The sequence below is a fragment of the Protopterus annectens genome, chromosome 2.part0, assembly GCF_019279795.1.
Source record: "Protopterus annectens isolate FY-2018-M chromosome 2.part0, PAN1.0, whole genome shotgun sequence".
Taxonomy (NCBI): domain Eukaryota; kingdom Metazoa; phylum Chordata; order Ceratodontiformes; family Protopteridae; genus Protopterus; species Protopterus annectens.
The window spans coordinates 418,070,643-418,083,003 of record NC_056728.1 but is presented as its reverse complement, the minus strand read 5'-3'; the positions used below and the strand labels follow the sequence as shown (position 1 = coordinate 418,083,003).

The 12,361-nt window shown below is 43.3% G+C and overlaps 1 protein-coding gene across 1 annotated transcript in view; it reads right to left on the bottom strand.

The window, feature by feature from the left end:
• The window catches only part of LOC122793112 (proprotein convertase subtilisin/kexin type 5-like), a 3,326,953-nt gene that overhangs the window by 2,890,001 nt on the left and 424,591 nt on the right, over nt 1-12,361 (bottom strand). The window lies entirely within an intron of this gene.

Here is a 12,361-nt window from a genome sequence, read left to right as displayed (position 1 = left end):
GTTTTTTTTTAATTCAAGCAGTTACTAATTTTTCTGAACATTAATCAGAAGGAAACAAATTCCCTAAAGGGGTATTTATCTAAAAATCATTTACTAGGAACTCTGGAGAAAAATGAGCCAGCCAATGGACTGCAAGTGCCTGATAAACAGAGTACAGCAACAAACTATAAAGAACTGAAGATGCTACTGATGGACGCTCCTCTTATGCAAAGATGTCCAGATATCAGCCCTTAGACATTCGTTGGCTAGAAATGCTGAAAAGTCTCTGGTAATCGGGCTGGTCAAGGTCTTCTGCATGGCAGGAAGTCCCAAGTACCAGTACTGCAACACTGACTACGAAGAACATACATTATTGTCTAAGATATTGTTTCCAGACTGTTTTTGCTCAGCAGGTGACAATGCAGCAAACTTATCCAAAGTATATATACACTACAGCATAAATGTCCACATAAAACACTGGCGACAGCTTCTTTCCCTGAGATTAAAACTACTTAACTAATTTATCTAAAGGGACTCTGTTTGATGAAGACAGACTTTTTTACTGTTAGAGGTCAATGGGGACAGTGAAGCAGAGTCCACAGATAAGGGGGCTTGGAGGCCAGGCATAGCAGAGCACACCCTGAATTTCTGTAACACGTTGTTACAGACTCATTCAGCAGAGAACTGTAAGCTTTCCTAAAAACATCCTCCAAAGCTGGGATCAATGTAGGGAAAGCCACAATGTCCTAGGCCTCATCCTCCAAAAGATCATATACCCTGCTGATCTTAGGGGCAGACAATGATTGCTCCCAATTGAATACATCTCTAAATCTAGGCAGCATTTGGGAAAAATAAAACATCTGTTTGGGTTTCCAAACCTGTTCGTCCTCAGAAGATCAGACTCTGATAGTTCCAAAACATCGGATTCCAGATTCCCTTCAAAATCAGGATACTTGGGTGCTTGATCTGGGGTGGGAGTGCCAGCGTTACTCACAACCCAGGTCTGCACACTGCAACCAACTGCCTGAATAATAGATCTAGGCTTACCTACCAGCTCAGGTGGAAATGCAGTCAGACTGTTGCCCTGCACTGAAGTGGGTCTTCTGTCTTTTTGCATGCACTATACTTTGTTCATAGGTTCACAGATAAACACAAGGTGATTAATCTTTAGGCTATTATAAGCCTAGCCAATAACCAGAAGTCAGACTCAAACTTTCTATCTTGTATTTGTGAGGTTAAGACCTTAAACATACTAGTGAGAGAATTCCGAGGTGGTGGTGGTGGGGAGGACTAAAACTGGTAATACATTCTGCATGCTTGATTTCTCCTGCATCTAAAGAGGAGTTTGATTCTCAAATACCTGAATCGGGTAATGGTACAGCCCCGGACGACATGTCTGACCCTCATGCTCTCACATTTATGATCCCAACACCACAATGGGGTACCAGGAATCAAAAGAAGGTGAGTGGTCTGACTGCCTGACAGACTACTATGAAGGCACAAGCCATAGTCTGCATCATTATATTTATTGATTTATTTCTTTGTTTTTTTTTAGAAGCATAAGGGGTGGTTGGGGGAGCATCGTTTTGGAGTCCATCAAGTCAGGGAACAATAAAATTAGCTAGATCAATGCCACACACTGGCTGCATGGTCAGCCCAGTAAAAAAATGACAAACCTACTACTCTTCCTCTAAACAGTAATCTGAAGTATATTTCAGCAACAATACTATTCTGAATACTGCACGGAGTAAAATGACAGCTGTTTCAGTAACAGTTCAATGCACAAAATACATGTCACAAAAGTCCCCAATGTTAATGAACAAAAGCTAGTTTCAGCCCCAAATAATTAGAAATACAATGAAACAGCCTTAGACAAGGAACAAATATAAACTTCAGAAAAATTCCTGCCAGAAATGTTTAACACATAATTAAGAAAAATGGTTTAAAAAGTTGTAAACCTGCTGAATCCCATCAAATAATCAACCTCAAAGGAAACAACTGCAAAACAAGTTTTCCTGTCAAAACTTTCAAATGAAGCTTATAATCAATAGAAATAACACAAGTGATTAACGCAAAGCTCTGGAAGCATTAGAGAACGAGAGGAACTGTACTAAAACCTTAGTATAGAAACTCAGTTAAACATTCACCAATGGCAATACAATACATTGCAAGGGTTAAAAACGCACAGAAACCAAGAATTAGCTTAAACTAAAAACACTAAATCTTATACTGCAGTTAAAGTAAAAACCCAAGTACATAACTTCCAATGGGAAAAAAAAGCAAGACGGCAGAATAAAACAAAAGCGTAGTAACCATGCAACAAACAGCAACCAATAATCAAAATATAAAAGCCTTGGGTTCATGTAGCCTCAATTACCAAAACCCTTAAAACACAAAAACAAGGTCTAAAATCTTCCATATTTTATTCCAAACAAAGCATCGAGAGCTTTCGTCCATAGCTATATGGCATCACCCATAAGAAATCTAGTCAAGGCACAAATGCTGACACATAATTAATCATTACTAGTTGGTAGCCACAATTAAACAAGTAAAAAATTAAAAACGTGAAATAGGATCATAAAAATACATTTAAAGAAAGCCAAAGTGTTTAAATCAATTGCTCAGTAACATTGTGCAAATATGTGAAGAATTATTTTATTGTTAAAAAAAATTTGCTATTACAAAATTATATAGTCTTCTGTTCACAACTTATCCACCCTCATTTTAAGTAAAGGATAAACAGAAATATTCTCATTTAGATGGGGAAGGAGATGAATCTAACCTAATTTGCCAAACAAGTTCTTTGTAGTCAGTTCTTGTTTCCCACTGCACCCCCTAGTATCCATAGGTATCCTTTCCAACTTGCAAAACTTAAACTTATCAAAGGCAGTACCATGTTTGGGAATGTTTATAAAGGGAGTTATTTTAATTTCTTTTCTTTATATCACAGACATGCTTGTAATCCGCGGTGGTGCAGCAGTAGCGTTGTTGCCTCACAGCAAGAGGTTCTCTCGTTCGATTCTCAGCTGGAGTGCAGGGAGTGCCTTCTGTGTGGAGTCTGCATGTCCTCCCCGCGGTTTATTGGGCGTTTGAAAGACATGTGTAAATGGGCGTGCCTTCGTTGGAGGTTCCACTGTGGTGACCCCTAACCGGGAAAAGCCGAAAGACAAAACAATATCACAGACATGTTTGTAAATTCTTTTACTAAACTTGCATTCAGTGGTACCCATACCGAAAGACTGACCTTTATCACAAACTACTAACTAAATAACTCCCTTGGTATCACAGTTTCCTTTACTGGGAAAAACTCTAGTTTTATATGTGTGTGTGTGTCTGTGTGTATATGTGTATATATATATATATATATATATATATATATATATATATATATATATATATATATATCTTTGAAAAAATAATGGAATCCTGTTCTCTAATGAAATGATAATAACTACATCTTGTCGTACCCTTGCATCGAGATTGGCCTCTGTTCTCCATTGGGAACGGATGATGGTTTTCCAAAATTCTCTTAATACTTCTGTTTACGCTATACACAAAGTTGGATGTTTCAACTACTACTTTCAACACCTCATCATCGGTCTTTAATATGGACCAGTTCTTTTTGATAATATTTTTTTAATAAGTATACCCACTTCATTAAATCTAACATTCACTGAATTTGAATAGCATGATGTAATTGGAGCTGCTAGTGGTTGTTCCCTAGGTAAACCCAAAATGGGGAAATAAGAAGTTATGTACCTACCATAACGTTCCATGTTAGTTGTCTTCTCTCGCCTTCTTTCTTGCTTGATGGGTTCGGAGCCGATCCCTCGGCTCCGACTCGGCACTTGCTAAGCTCGAGAGTCTCTTTCACCAGCTCGAGGCAGCCCCATATCCCATGATGCAAGGCAGTAAATACCCAGATCTCGTTTGTTGCCAAAGGGCAATAATACCAAGCATAAAATACTTCCCAAAGGAAGAAGAAACTTACAAATGGAAAAAGGACCAGGTCTGAATGGTCTTTAGCATAAAAGTTTCTTATACAAGGTCTGTCCAGGCCAGGGGGAAGGAGGGAGGGTCAAGAAAGAAGGCGAGAAGACAACTAACATGGAACGCTATGGTAGGTACATAACTTCTTAATGTTAAGTTGTCAATCTCGCCTTCATTCTTGCTTGATGGGACCGGCCCCTAGCACCTCTATCCTGGGTGGCTCAATGGAACAAACTCTTGAGAACTGTAGAGCCAAAACTGGCCCTGTTCCTGGAGGCCAAGTCCAATTTGTAATGGGAAACAAAAGTGTGAGGAGTGGCCCAAGTGGCCGCTGCACAAATAGTGTCCAAAGGCAGTCTAGCTTGAAAAGCTGTAGAAGTAGCTAAACTCCTAGTTGAATGTGCTTTAGGTTTTGAGCACAGCTGTTTTCCCCTGATCGTATAAATTTCAGTGATGACCAAGAAAGCCATCTGGACAAAGTCACTTTAGAAACAGGAAGGCCTTTTTTATTATCCGCATAGGAAACAAAAAGTTGATCAGATTTTCTAAATTTTTTGTTCTGTCCAAATAATATCTGAGCTGACGGTGGACGCCAAGATAATGTAGCTTTGTTCAGCTCTATCTGAATAGTTAGGAAAAATACCGGAGATCAATGGATTGATTCAGATTTTTTTGAAGCGACCTTAGGTAAAAAGGATGGATTAGTTCTCAAAGATACTCTGTCTTTGTGAAAAATCAAATAGGGGGTCGAACCGAAGAGCATGAAGTTCAGACACCCTCCTGGCAGATGTAATAGCCACTAGGAATAAAGTTTTCCAAGAAAGAAATTTCAGGAACAAGAAACAGCTGGCTCGAAGGGGAAGAATTAAGGATGTCAGCACTAAATTTAGATCCCACTGAGGAGGAGGATTCCTGATTGGAGGCTTTAGTAGGAAAATTCCTTTCAAGAAGGCCCTGCAGAGCCTATGGGACATAATATTATGATCTGCTATCCCGACATGAAAATTAGAAATAGCAGCCAACTGAACTCTGACTGTGGAAGAAGAGGAGCCTGCATGAAAAATCTCTGCTAAGAAGTCCAGAACTGCCTGAACAGGGCAGTAAAAGGATCAATATTTTGGGCCTTAGCCCAATAAGAGAAACGCTTCCATTTGCTTGTGTAAATCCTCCTGGTAGAGGATTTTAGTGAAGCTACTATGATGTCTCTAACTGGGTTAGAGATCAAAGGAAGCCTGGCTAAGGAAGGAAGTGGAGCAACCATGCTGTGAGGTTGAGAGAGGGATTGACCGGTGCAGCTGACCGGATTGGTGAATCAGTAGATCTGGCACTGGGTCCAGATGCCACGGCTGCACCAAAAGGTGATGATGGAGGAACGGAACCAAACTTGTTGAGGCCAGTAAGGGGCAATGAGAATCAATTTGGCTCTCAAACGGTAGCTTTCTGGTTCACCTGCGGGATCAGAGGAAATGGTGGAAAGGCATAAAGAAGTCCCTGGGGCCAATCCTGGGTCAGAGCGCCTCTGGGGGGATGGCCTGATAGAGGGAAGAGGCTGAAGAAGTCTGGACATTTGCTGTTTTGGGGAGTAGCAAAAGATCGCAACATGGACGACCCCATTCCAGAAAAATCTCTTCCGCTATAGATTGCTTGAGAGACCACTCGTGAGGCATGAGGATAGCTCTGCTCAATCTGTCCGCTATAATGTTGGTTTTCCCAGGGATATGCATTGCTACCAGAAACCGATGAGAGGAGATCGCCCATTGCCAAAGTCTGAGCGCTTCGACACAAGGGTAGGACTTGGTTCCGCCCTGTTTGTTGATATACCAAACTACAGACATGTTGTCTGGGTGGACGGCAAGTGTCCCTACGGGAAGAAAGTCGCTGAGGGCTTGCAACGCTAAAAGCACTGCTCTCATCTCCAGGACAGCTATGTGCAGATGGTACTCGAACGCTTGCCACGCCCCATGAACCATCCTGCCCTGATAATGACCCCCACCCGATCAGGGAGGCATCCGTGGTGACAGTGGCTATCGGGACGGAGGTACAAAGCACCTGCCTTGGTGAACCTGACACGATGTGATCCACCAAGCAAGATGCTCTTTGCATGTCTGTGTCACCAGAATCTGGTGACGATTGGAAGTTGCTGGTATGACCACTGTGTGAACAGCATCCACTGAAGAAGGCGCATGTAGAATCGAGCCAGGGAAGAAGAGTAATGGCCGCAGCCATGAGACCTAATACCTTTAGAACCATTCTGGCCTGTATTTTCTTGCTGGCCAGAATGATCCTGACATGAGTCTGAATGTCTGAAACTCTTTGTTCTGTAAGGGTAGCTGACATCCTAACAGTGTTTAAGTTTGCCTATGAAGGTAATAGACTGGCAGGGCGATAAGGATGACTTTTCAAGTTGATTGAGATGCCCAAATGAGAACAAAGGTCTATTGTGTAATCCCTGGCTTGTATAAGCTGATGCCTGGTGGTGGCTGACAGGAGCCAGTCGCCGAGATACGGAAACACCTGGAATCCTTGACGCCTCAGGTGAGCCGTGACCACTGCCATGCATTTGGTGAACACTCTGGGGCTGTAGTGAGACCAAAGGGCAGGGCTCTGAACTGGAAGTGACTGGACCCCAGCCGAAAGCGGAGAAATCTCCTGAGCCGCTGTGAATTTTGATGTGATAGTACGCTGTCCTGAAGATCTATTGAGCACATCCAGTTGTCCTTCTGTAAGAAGGGCAGAATTGACTGAAGAGTGACCATTCGAATCTTGTCTTCCTGACAGACTTGTTGAGTCTGCTGAGATCCAATATTGGTCTCCAGTCTCCTGCCTTTTGGGGACCAAAAGAACCTTGAGTAGATTCCGGCTCTGAATGGTCTATTGTAACTGGCTGAATGGCTCTTTTGCTGTACTTATGCGATTTCTTACTCTGCAATGTCCCTTAGATCGCCTGGTACATCTGGAAGCAAACTTGAGGGAAGGGACTTTCCTCGAAAGGAATTATGTAACCCTTGGATATGATCGACTGTACCCATCTGTCTTGAGTGAGGGAATGCCAGACTTGTGGGTACAGTGATAATCTTCGCCCGCCTGCCTCCAACGAGGGACAGCCGGGCGACACCACAGGGATGCTGAAAAGGCTTATCAGAGAGAGGCTCCTGTTTCCTGGTTCTTCGGACCCCTCTGCCTCTAGAGCGGCGCCTGTTGTTGTTACCCCCTCTGCCGCTAGGGGTAAACTGACCACGCGAGGCCGGCGTGACGCTTTCGGATTTACCGAACCTCATCTTCCCAGCCTTCTGCCCTTTGGGATAAGGCCTAGAAGGGGTGGAAAACGGACTCCAACAGCAGAAAGAGTCTTGCCGCCCTGCTCACACCTGGTCAAGGTTTCTTCACCTGAGGGCCAAACAAAGCTGACCCATCAAAGGGAGAATTTGTGAAGGACGCCTTAAAGGGATCCTCAAAATCACATAGCCGCATCCAGGCTTGGCGCCTAAGAGCCACACCTGTGCCTGCGGCTCTACTCGCTCCATCCGCAGCATAAGATATTAGCCGCATGGAGGAGTTAGCAATGGAATTGAGGGTTCCTAGCTGCGAAGCAATCTTTTCTTGAGCCCCTGCAGCTGTAGAATCCTGAACTACTTCTCCCAGCTCCTTGAGGATATCTCTTTGGAGTCTGGTGAAGTGACATAGGTAATTCAGCCAACGCATAGGAAAGGTCGCTGAGGAAAACATCCGCCACTGCATCTATCCATGGTCCTAGAGTCCTTATTAGGAGGATGGACGGGCACGGAAGGATCTGCAAGTTCCTTTTGGTGGCCGCAGCCACCACCATGGCATCAGCGGGACACCCTTGGTAAGGAATTGTTTGTCACTAGGGCAGTGATAAATTTAGAAGGCCTCCTAGGGACTGGCTCTACAGAGTCAGGAGCTGCCCACGCCTTCGTGCAATAACCTGCATAAGGGGTCGAAGGCGGAGACACCCAGGAGGTGGAGGGCCGAGATCCAAACGCCTCTAGGTATACTGACTCATCCTCAGAGGGATTGTTGGTGGGCCAGTTTCCCTCTGTTTCAGAAATTCTAGGATGTCTGAGAAGGAGACATCCTCAGAGGGGATCTAGGGGATCCCTCTGACTCATCAAAGTCAGTATCCCAAGTGACAGACTCGGGAGTCTACATGCTTCCTCTTACAAGTCCTCTTCCTAGGAGGATCTCCAAACATCAGGAGAATCCTCGGAAGAGGGGAAATTCCCAATGGGGAAACCTGAGGCGGAGGATCTCTGGGTCCTGTAGCAAGAGAAGTGTCAGAGATGTCAACAGGTACAATAGAGAGAGGAGCTACGGAACAGACTGCTGACTGATACCAGTGGCCAGTACACTCTTCATCACCTCAATGCTCCCTCCCAGGCAGGTCCGAGAGAACCCGCCCCAAGAGCTAGGAACCCAGGGCCACCGAAAGGGAAGTCTCCGAGGCAGATGTCGGAGCCGAGCTCACCAAGGCCGAGGCTCCAAGGGGAAGAGCGGGCTCGGACAAGGGTCCGATGCCACTCACCCCCTCGGAGGAGACCATGGAAGCCCGACCACGAATCCCTCTAAGGAAGAGGAGATAAGAGTAGAGGCTGAAGGAACAGAAGGGGTATCCGTCCTCCAGCCGTAGCAGTAACCATTCCCGAAGACTCCAACTCCAAACTCTGGGGTAGAGTTGAAGGAGGAACAGTAACGGGTGTGGCCAACAGTCGTCTGTTGAGACGGACTGTGTAACATTTGGGCCAGTACCTGTGACTTGAGTAATCTACTGACCACTCTCTCTAGGTCATGGTCTGATAACCTGGATGACCTTGAAGATCGGCTCCGATGGCTCCGTTCCGATAGAAGAGGTGAAGCCGGGCGCCGAAAGTACCGGCCCCAAGGAAGGAGACCTCGCCCTCTTCCTGGAATGAGCCATCGGAGCCGATACAATAGATCCTGTCGGAGCCGACTTCTCGGAGCCGACAGAACGTCTCGATGTATCGGCTCCAGCCGGAGCCGATACAGCCACCAAAGTAACGGTGTCGGAGCCGATCGGAGCCGACACCGATGCCTGTGCCACATGGGTGTCGGAACCGATCGGAGCCGACATCGGCGGTCAACAGATTCGCACCGATAGCCATCGGCGCCGAAAGCTTTGTCGATCCAGAATCGGCTCCAGCCGGAGCCGATCTCGACTCAATACGAGTCGGAGCCGAGGCCGCAGGCTTAGAAACAGAAGCCTGGGCTTTGGCAGGTTTAGTTGATTTTGGTGGAGCCGACTTAGCCGGAGAGCCCTCCGGCTTAAGAAGGCCCCTAAGAATCAACTTATTACGTCTCTCCTGCAGGACTCTCTGGCTGAAGGAGTGACAAATAGCACAGGAGTCCTGCAGGTGAAGAGGGCCCAGACAATACAGGCAAGAAGTGTGACCGTCTGTCAGAGACATCTTCTGACAGCACGAGTCACACTTCTTAAAACCCGAGACCCTCTTCTTAGACATAGTGTTGAGACACAACACACACACACACAACACCAGTCTAAATTAACTTACACAAAATACCAAAAAGGTATTCTATAAAATCCAACACACACACACCCTAACAGGGGGGGGGATGGGATAGGGAAAAATTGACTAACAAAAAATTAAAGGAGACAGGAAAATTCTGTCAGAAAGGGTAGAATATAACTTAAAACTATCAATAAAAGAGTTTTTTGACTAAAAAAGGGGCTTAAATCACAAAAGTGAACAACTTACCAGGAGCTGGTAAAAAGAAGACCTCCTAAGCGAAGCGGCAAACGAGATCTGGATATTTACTGCCTTGCATCATGGGATATGGGGCTGCCTCGAACTGGTGAAAGAGACTCACGAGCTTAGCAAGTGCCGAGTCGGAGCCGAGGGATCGGCTCCGAACCCATCAAGCAAGAATGAAGGCGAGATTGACAACTTAACATTATTTGTTATCCCTATCGCTGACAACTTGTTTTTTAATACTGTTAAGCAGGTCAGGTGGATAGCATCTCTCCAAGAACATATCCCTCATCCTGTTAATCTCTGCCAAAAAGTCTTCATCTCTAGAAACCATACATGCAGCTCTAATAGATTTGCCCTTTAACTAGATTCTTTTAACATGCCAGGGATGGTTAGTCTTCTAACTTAAGTAACAATTCGAGTATGTACATTTTCTGTATATCCTCAAAACAAAAGTACCATCCTCCAGACTTAGACAAACATCTAAAAAAAATGTAGAAAGAGTTGTATTATGTTCGTGGGTAAATCTTAAATCCATAATATTAGAAATGTACTGTAAAAACTGGTTAATGGAATCTACATTGTTTTTCCAAAAAATAAATATACCTACAGTCCTAGAAGGGAGAAGCTAGTATGTGCTTTTTCTCCTAGGAAAGCATTACAAGGTTATCATAAATGGGAGCGCATGCTGCTACCATAGTTATCCCCTGGACCCGTTTGTAGAATTCTGTTTCAAAGTATAAAAAGTTGTTGTACAGCATAATTTCCATTACTTCCAACACTATTTTGATGTCCTCTGTGTCTAATAAGCAGTGTTCAACTTATGTGTCGTGAAAGTAGTTTAAGCCCATGTCATGATGAATACTTGTAAATAAGTAAATAACAGACTGTAAGAAAAATATTGTTAGGCTGTTGGTTACGCTGGATTTCTCTTGTGGTTAAGAGTTTGTGGTCATTCTGGCTTTGCTCATGTGCCCAAACTCCACTTAGTAGTAGTAAATCCAGCATATTCCACTTCATAAAAAGGCATAGTGCTAAGTTTGGTTCTTTTGTTGGCACTGGACTTAATGATACTGCTCACTCCGGGAAGACTGGTGGTGTTTAGGTAATTTTAACTGCTTAGGAGGCAAGTGCCAAATTAAAGACTGAATTATTGCTGCTCTGAATATTGAGATGGATTTGTTAATGAGCTAACTAGTTACACATTAGCAATGAGTTTATAAGTGTATACAATCGATTGAACTAGCACATATTAAAAATCACTAACGATGAATAACGCAATCTACCAGTGTGCAAAAAAAGAGGGGTGGATAGAACAGAAACTAGACTCTGGCTACAGTGCATTTCATTAGCATAAAGGCAAAGAAGCCGCACAGGAGGATGGGAAGCAATATGATTTTATTTTTTAACTATGGTTCTAAGATGTTAACATCAGGCTTACACTTAGAAATTCAGCTTTCTATTGCAGCATACTTAACATTTACTACAAAGGTAAGAACTGTCCTAATGTCATTACTTACAAGCAAGACCGTTTCCAAGTATGGACAGGGATAAGCAGTGCATTACACAATATACCACCACCAGACAAAAGACAGGTGGGCAGTTTCGAATACCTTGGACAACTACTCTGCAAAATAAGAATACAAGCAACTGTGCAAGACCTCAGTTCAGGTCAGAAAAGAATACAGCAAACACAGCTTAAAGTTAACCACATTGACAGTGAAACTGGTAGATATTACACCATGAAAAATGAAATGAAGTAGAACAGACAGCAACAATTAAGCAATAAGAGATAAGGCAGCAGAAGAGCGGAAGAGATCAGTCCGAGTGTGAAAGTGAATGGCAGCTGCTAGTTAGCCATAAATACACGAACAATGCACTACCAGTATGCATATCTGGTTAGGACAATAACTTGTCAGGACTTTCTCTCTTTCAGTTTACTCAAATGTGATAAGCAATCTCTCCTCTCCCTATTCTAAGAACTTTGTTAATAGAATGGATTATTTACAAAAATGTTAACTTAATGCTGCTAATATTAGGACTCTGATTCATACCCCAGTTAAAAAACATTCTCTAACTCTTAATAGTCAATACAGATGTAGATTAAGGAAATTGCAAAACCATGTATCTATCATCAAACCAAATAGTAAAGTGCTGGTGTCATGGGAAGAGAAATGCCTGAATGGAACATTTAGTGGAAGCTTAGTCTACGCTTAAAAAAAAAAGTTGATTTGAAAAGCCTGAATTTTCAGTGCAGCTTCAGAACTAAGTATGCACAAAAACATTATATGGCAGTCCTACACCGGAGTAAGACACAAGTTGAGAAAAACATTACCTCATTTTTGTGACAGGCTGCTGGGCAATTGTACAGAAACTTGGCTGACAGATTAGATACTAAATGAAACTACAGATTAGCTTCCTATTGTTGTGTCTATGTATTAACCAACAAAACAAAAAAGATATTACAAAAAATGGAATAAATTCTTTCACATATACAAGATGCCTTTCAAAGTACACAGCTGTAGGTCATTATGCAGAAGGAAACCTTACTAAAGTTAACTGTACCCTGCTTTTAAATGTTGAATCATGCTATTTCACAATCTTTTCAAGAATGGAGTCTAGAAAAAATGGATGACTTAGTTTCT